The following is an 8,110-nucleotide window of genomic DNA, read 5'->3' on the forward strand; positions in this document are numbered from 1 at the left end:
ACAAAGTTCAACTGCATACGCATGCGACAGAAGATCGCCACAGTGTATGAAATTCTCATGCCCATGTAGCAGGCAAAATCTGAAAACGAAAAGCGAAGCTACTGCTCGCAAAACACCAAAAAAACAAATACATACAGGGTGCGCCATCTTACACACCGACATAGTGTGTAGATATTGAATGGCTTTGTCATTAGTGAACCGATTGACTTGAGTAAAAACCTCAGTTCAAGAAATTGTACAGAACCAAATTATTTAAAAATATCTCATACTTGAAAATTAGTTGTTTATTTTTAAAGATATTCAGTGTTTACATGCCGACATAAAAGATGGCGCACCCTGTATAAACGTATACATGTATATATGTGCACGCACATATTCAAAGAGCATAAGCGGAACAGATCGACCGTCGCTGTTGACTGCCTCTCTGCGAATGAAATGAAATTCGCTCACAGAGAGCACGAATGCGACAGCTCCCAGTCGGGTTAGCCGAAGTGCGACAGCTCCCATTCGGCAAATACCCGAACAGCTACGGAAGGTGTCGCTCACAATTTTGATGGGACGTTTTCGTTGTATGAAATGAAGCATCTACATGTCGTATGGTTAGGGACTAGGCTTAACATATAATATACTAGCAGGTCTTGCCCGTCTTTGCTGGGCTAAGTAAAATGTGCTTATAATTAAAAGTTTATTTACTATATGATATTCTTCTTTCGACGCTCTCTAAAGTTTTTTAAAGAGTTCATTTACCAAATAGCAAAAAAAGTACAATAAGTACTATGTATGGTTATACGTACATACATACATATGTACATACATATCTTCGTTACGCACCGGGCGGACTGCCAGTCCTGACTTAACTGTGTGCTTCCTCAGCACGTTGTACGCACGGTCAAATTATCCCCGAAAAGTCCGACGCGGGACATTTAATTTTGATTTATAAATCCGGATGTCCCGCCAAAATTGAAGCGTTCGGCAACGCTGATATGTACATACATTTAAATTTTTCATGCAGGCGTTATCCGCCTATATACATACATACATATATAAGTATGTATTAAATTTTTAAAATCAACACTAATTTGTGTCTTCAATTCCAAATATGATTGCTGTGAATGTAAAAGGTGTGTTTCTGCTTTTGTTAATCGCATGAATACACTACAAAACAGGCTTAACGGTAAATGACTCTTAGATTTGTTCAGAATACATTTGTAGCGTTGTTAGCTAACACTAAAATGGTAAGTCGCTGTAAATATGCGATCAGCTGAGATGCTAGAGATGGGCATGTGTCGAATGATCTATGTGTTAGAACATCAAAACTATCGATAGTTGAATCCGTCGATACAATCAATAATTCCATCGAAGTTTGAATGCAATTAACAGAAAATTTAAATAATAACATCTTATAATTTATTGAGATAAATTAGAACAAATCATATAGAATCATACATATGTACTACATATCTATGTACATCTGCACGTAACGCGAAGCAGAATATACGTAGTTCCGCTTTCGGCTTCTGCTTTACTATCGCTTACGCAGTCGTTGTCTAGCGACGGTAACTGTAAACTTTTGGAATTTTGCCTTTGAAATTAACAGGCGTAGATGATCAAAACGAAAACAGAAGCGCGAGCCAATGACTTGCAGTTGTTGTTGTTTTTCGTTTTAAAATTTTGATTTAAAACCATATAACATTATTTATTACAATCAAACAAAAGTGCTCGATTGTCCAATGTATACATACATACATACATACGAATGTACATACATGCTATATACATATGTACGTACACAGGCATACATACATACATATGTATGTACATATGCATGCATGTTTCTCTTTACTTTTTCAACCGGACGTAGAGAACCGCACACATAGACACGAACTGTTGCTTGTTCTGTGTGTGATTGTGTGTATATGATGTCCCCAACTATTTGATATTTGCGTTCTTTGTACTTTGTTGTTATGCATAAAGTTACTAATGAAAACCCTAATGCCAAATGTACTATACAAAGAAAAAATTACTTTTAAAAATGTTCAATAATTTTTAATTAATTAACATTTCTTGCTCTGTCAGTGCAAGACGAATGAACATACATACATACAAAGATATGTATGTACATGTACTTAGATGTGTACATATGTATGTGTGTACATTAACACAATAGTGTCACACAATAAAATATTTAAAAAACCAAGTATCATATATCATGTCGATCGGTTGAAAAATGAGTGAATGAAAATTTTAATCAAACTTTGGAGCTAGTTTTCCCCCCATTGGATCTCGAATTTTCCAAAATCCCAGGTTGCTAGCTTTTACTGTTTGGGCTGTGGGCTGTTGAAGCGGTTTTCTTTTGTGCCTCAACATTTATTTTGCACGAAAACTCCCATATTTCAGGTCCCAAGAAAAATTTCAAAAAACCAAGTATGCAGTTTTTCTTGGAATTCTTTTGGAAGTATACAAACAAAGTTTGAATTTAATCAGATGTAAGGACACATTGTTTTATATATATAGATAGTTAAATCATCGTATAGTATTTACATAAAAGTACTCACTACTACAGTATTTACATGAGGGTGCTTACTACTACAGTATTTACATGAGGGTGTTTACTACTACAATACATGCATTTTTATACGGTCATACTCGGGTAAAATCCGCGCAATACTCGAGACATCCTCGGGTAAAACCTGCGCAATACTCGAGTAATACCCGAGTATAGCTCGCAAAATACCCAAACAATACTCGAGCAATAACGGCACGAAAAAAATTATATGTACATATGTATGTGTGTATGTAAGAGCCTAAATGGTAAGCGTTAAGAAGCTGTTAAAGTGTAAGTGAGCACCAAGAAGTGGTTTAGAAAATAAGAAATCCAATTAACTTTAAACTTGGTTTATGTATTTGAATACAAGACAAACTGCGTTGTATATTTGTAACTTTTCATTAAAGAGTCGAAGAAATAATTATGATATATGTACGTACATATGTATGTACATATATACATACATATATATGTATGTGTGTATTCTCATTTAAATGTTGTGTAGTTGCATAAGTTGACCAAATAACTTTGCCAAATTGTACAGCTTTTAATTCTAGAAATTACTTGCCATGATTTATCCCTATCATACTATATACATAAATATACATATGTATGTACATACATACAATTAATAATGTTTATATTCCAGCCATTCTAAAAAGATATCGGTTGTTTAATTTGGATTACTGTAAGGGTTTCAAAAAGAGTTTTGAAAGTGATGAGGTGCGGCACTACTATTTCATTGAACACAACTGTATATACATACTTCGTGGGGTCTGCCACTCCTCCTTCTGCATATTATATTTTTCTCCTCTCGCAAACCTAATATACCTAGAGTATATTACCCTTGTATGTACATTTAATGCACAGAGTATAAATATTAGTATATAAATATAAATAGTAATAATATAATTAGACAGCTATAGGTACAAAAGTATAAAAAAGGAAAAAATGAAGAAACTAACCTTCGCCGCAGCTGGTAGGATTCGAACCTACGCTCCCAGAGGGAATCTGATTTCTAGTCAGACGCCTTAACCGCTCGGCCACAGCTGCTTCATACGTGTTGAGCAAGTTGTATTAATATAAGCCTTTTACTTGTTGTTAGCGATGTTTCTTAACTATACATTAATGCGTTAACATAACTGATATCATAACATCGAATGTACAATGAGCGCCAAAACACAAATTGAATATACACATTTCATTAAGTACTTTTAATTAATTAATGAAAATAAAAAAATCTATACCTCATAGGTACAAACATATGTTTACGCAATTATTAAATTAAAATGATTACGAAACTTATCGAAATTGTGTTTGCCTTTGCATAAGAAGAAACAAGTAAAAAAGCAAAAGTCGAGTGTCCCGACTTTGAAATACTCTGTACGTATGTTTACAATAATTATAAAAAATAAAAAACAAGATAGAACGCTACAGTCGAGCAAGCCCGACAGTAAAATAGCCTGTACTCTCCACAAAAAAGAAAAATTAAAAAAAAAAAATTTTTAAATTAAATTATTAAAAAAATGAAAGAATTAATTAATTAATTAAATTAAATTAGAATACATGTTAATGTTCAGTTTTAACAGCATACATTTACATCACGTACCTATGCGTGTTTATATGCGTGTATGTATGCAGCACAAAGTTGAACCAAAGCAGAAACAACAACAACAGCTGCGTGCAGCTGCAGGCAGCGCATGAGCAGCGATTTTACTTATGGCTATAACTTTCTTCAGAATTGACCTATCATGATGAAATTTGGCACACGGACACATTAGTACTAACTGGATGTACCTACCAAAATTGAGAATTACGGAAGTTATAAGAAAAAACACGAATTGCGGAGGAGTGGGGGGGTGCATCGAAAAAAACTCAAACTCGTACTTTCTCGGTCTTAGGAGAATATGGAAACCAAGTTTGGTTATTCTAGCTCTTATACTTTCTGAGATATTTGCGTTCATACGGACAGACAGACGGACGGACGGACAAGGCTATATCCACTCGGCTTCTCATCCTGATCAAGAATATATATACTTTGTGGGGTCTGCCACGCCTCCTTCTGTGTGCTACATACATGCCCACAAAGTTAGTATAGCCTTTCACCCTTTGGGTACAGGCTATAATTAAGAAAATTAAAAAAACAATTTGATCTATTTTACCTCTCTCGGTATTCGAACTCACGTAAAGGGTGTATTATTGCACATTTACATAGCAATTGCGTCTGTGTGAGTGTATGTATGCCTATGCGCATCTATTCGTGTCTGTGTAAACATGTTAGCCGTCAACCAAACAGCAACATTAACAACAGCCGCGGGCAGCGCTTGAGCAGCACTGCAGCAGCAAATAATTTATGGCTATAACTTCTTGTGAAATCGGTCTATCATAGTGAAACTTGGCATACGGACACATAATAACTAACTGGCGGTATTTCCATAAATAAATAAATTTTAGTTCGAAATTCTAAGAATTACGGGAGTTAGAGAAAATCGCGATTTGCGTGGGAGAGGGGGGAGGGAGAAAAATTCCAAAATATACATTTTCTGCGTATTCACACAAGGCATTAGTCCAAGATGCCCAATTTAGTGTCCATAGGTTTTATAGTCTCCGAGATATAGGCGATTGTACGAATGGAAAATCGGGAAAACCCCCATAGGGGGGAAGTGGGGGGAAAATCAAAAAAATAAAACAAACTTGTATAGAATACACACATAAGGCATCTTTGTGCAAAATTTGGTGTCTCTATCTCTTATAGTCTCTGAGATCCAGGTGTTCATACGGACGGACAGACAGACAGCGCTAGATCGACTCGTCTCGACATGCTGATCAAGAATATATATACCTCTTACATTTTTCATCTCCCGCAAACCTAGTATACTCGTGTACATTGCATGAACAGAGTTATACTCTGGAATGCTACAGTCGAGCGAGCTCAACTCTTAAATATCCTGTACCTCCCTCAAAAAAGAAAATAGAAAAAAATTTTTTAATTAATTTTAAAAAAGTATATTAATTATATTATTCTATTTAATTAAATACAAATTATATATATATCGACTCGTCTTGTCATGCTAGTCAAGAATATATGTACTTTGTAAAATCTACCAAGCCTCCTTCTGCCTGTTACATACATTCGCATAAAACTAGTATGTATTGCCTTTTCCCCTTGGTACAGGCTATAAAAACAAAAACTTATCCGTTTTCGGACTTATGAGAATCTGGATACAAAGTTTGGTAGCTCTTTACTTTCCGAGATCTTTGCCTTGCGTTCATAAATGGAGATGGGCATGGGTATATTGATTGGCATTGCTGATCAAGAATAAATACATACATATAAATACTTTGTTGTCTCTGTCATAGCTCCTTCTGTGTGTTACACTTTAGTGCAGTTAAGTAATATACGCGTTCACCCTTTGGGTATAAAAAGGCCGCAATCGTTAACATAACGTTATGGGGTTGATTCCTGACATTTTTATAGCCTGTACCCAAAGGGTAAAAGGGTATACTAGTTTTGTACAGACACACAGAAGGAGGTGTGGCAGACCCACTAAGTATATATATTATTGATCAGTGTGACGAGTCGATATAGCCATGTCCGTCTGTCTGACTGAACGCAATAAACTCAGAAAGAATAAGGCCTATAATAACCAAACTTGGTATCCAGATTCTCCTAAGTCCGAGAAAGTACGAGTTTGAGTTTTTTTTCGATGCTACCCCCACCCCCCCGAAATTAGTGATTTTTCCATAACTTCTTAGAATTTCAAACTGGCAGTCACATTGACTTAGTGATTATGTGTCCGTATGCCAAGTGCCCGCAGCTGTTGTTTTTGCTGCTTTGACTTATTCCTCTACTGCAAACATACTTTTTATTATTATTTGGCATAAACAACCCTATTGGGTCTTTGCCTGATGCACAATTTGCCTAAACTGCAAACATACACGTAAGTATAAGTGAATGCTGTTGATATTGTACATACCCTTCAGTTCGGCTTGAGGCAATTGTCCTCTATGGGCAACCAATGGACCGGTCCTAAGCTCAATCAGTTTCAACACCAGTCCCTTTAGGAAGGCAGCGCCATACCGGTAGGACATCGACACAGAACAGAATCTGTCTGTCCGTATGAACACCTGGATCTCTGAGAGACACCAAATTTTGCACAAAGATGCCTTATGTGTGTACGCTGTGCAAGTTTGTTTTATTTTTTTGATTTGTCCCCCTATGGGGTTTTTTCCGATTTTCCAATCGTATAATCGCCTATATCTCGGAGACTAAGACCTAGGAACACAAAATTTTAGAATTTCCCTCCCTTTCCCCTCTCCCAAGCAAATCGTAACTCCCGTAATTCTTGGAATTTCGAACTAAAATTTTGCAAATACCCCCAGTTAGTTATTATGTGTCCGTATGCCGTATGTATTCACTATGATAGACCGATTTAACAAGAAGTTATAGCCATAAATATATTTGCTGCTTAAGCGCTGCCCGCAGCTGTTGTTGGTGTTGCTGTTTGGTTGACTGCTAACATGTTTACACAGACACGAATAGATGCGCATAGACATTCATACACTCACATAGACGCAATTGCTTTGTCGGGACACCCGACTTTAGCTTTTTTACTTGTTTTAATTTCTATAATTATTCTAAACATACATATGTACAGAGTATTTTAAAGTCAGGGCACCCGACTTTTTTACTTGTTCTGTCTGGCAGAGGGGTAGTATCGGACCGGTCCAAAGCTAGTCCAAAACGGACCGGTCCATGGAGTAGTCCACTCGATATAAAAGGGACCGCTCCATTTACCAGTCCAATGTTGGCGAGACGCGGACAATAGTCCGCTTCGTATGACGTCGTGTGTAAAAACTAAGGGAGGCATGGCATGAAGTTCGGACTAGTGGTGGTGCGCGGCGGACCGGTACTTGCACCGGTTTGGACCGGTATGCCGTACCGCTAGGTAAACACATGTATGCATGTGTTGAATATTTTTATACCCTGTACCCGTAGGGTAAAAAGGGTATATTAGGTTTGTGCAAAGTATGTAACATACAGAAGGAAGCATCTCCGACCCCATAAAGTATATATATTCTTGATCAGCATGACGAGAGAAATCGATGTCCGTCCGTCTGGATGAACGCAAGGATCTCAGAAACTATAAAAGCTGGAATAATCAAAGTTGGCATCCAGATTCTCCTAGGTCCGAGTAAGGACGAGTTTATGTTTTTTTTTTAAATTTTCCCCCCCTTCCCCCGCTACAGAATTTCGTCAATAGCGTCCACATTTCAAATATAATTTATATATAATTGTCTATTGTTGTTCAAAATTTTATTAGCAAAACAAATTTTCGCCAGTACAACCCCCACAAACTGCAGCAACAAGTTCGCTCTTCTTCTTCCTCTTTTTGCTGCTGCTATGGGCGCATATAACTCAGTGACGCACGTTTACCTGGGTACAGGGTATTACACTGTCGGGCTTGCTCGACTGTAGCGTTCTCTCTTGTTTATATTTCATTTAGTTCATTAATTAAACAAATTAAATTTTTTTAATGCATTTTGCATTTTTTATAAATTTGT

The 8,110-nt window shown here is 36.7% G+C and overlaps 1 non-coding gene across 1 annotated transcript; it reads right to left on the bottom strand.

Annotated features, from left to right (window-relative positions):
• Positions 1-3,516: 3,516 nt before the first annotated feature.
• Positions 3,517-3,598, bottom strand: Trnas-aga. The gene has a single exon. It is a non-coding gene; the product is annotated as a tRNA-Ser (tRNA).
• Between the last annotated feature and the right edge of the window lie 4,512 nt (positions 3,599-8,110).

This window comes from Scaptodrosophila lebanonensis, unplaced genomic scaffold, assembly GCF_003285725.1.
Source record: "Scaptodrosophila lebanonensis strain 11010-0011.00,11010-0021.00 unplaced genomic scaffold, SlebRS2 tig00000118-arrow-arrow-pilon, whole genome shotgun sequence".
In the NCBI taxonomy this organism is placed as follows: domain Eukaryota; kingdom Metazoa; phylum Arthropoda; class Insecta; order Diptera; family Drosophilidae; genus Scaptodrosophila; species Scaptodrosophila lebanonensis.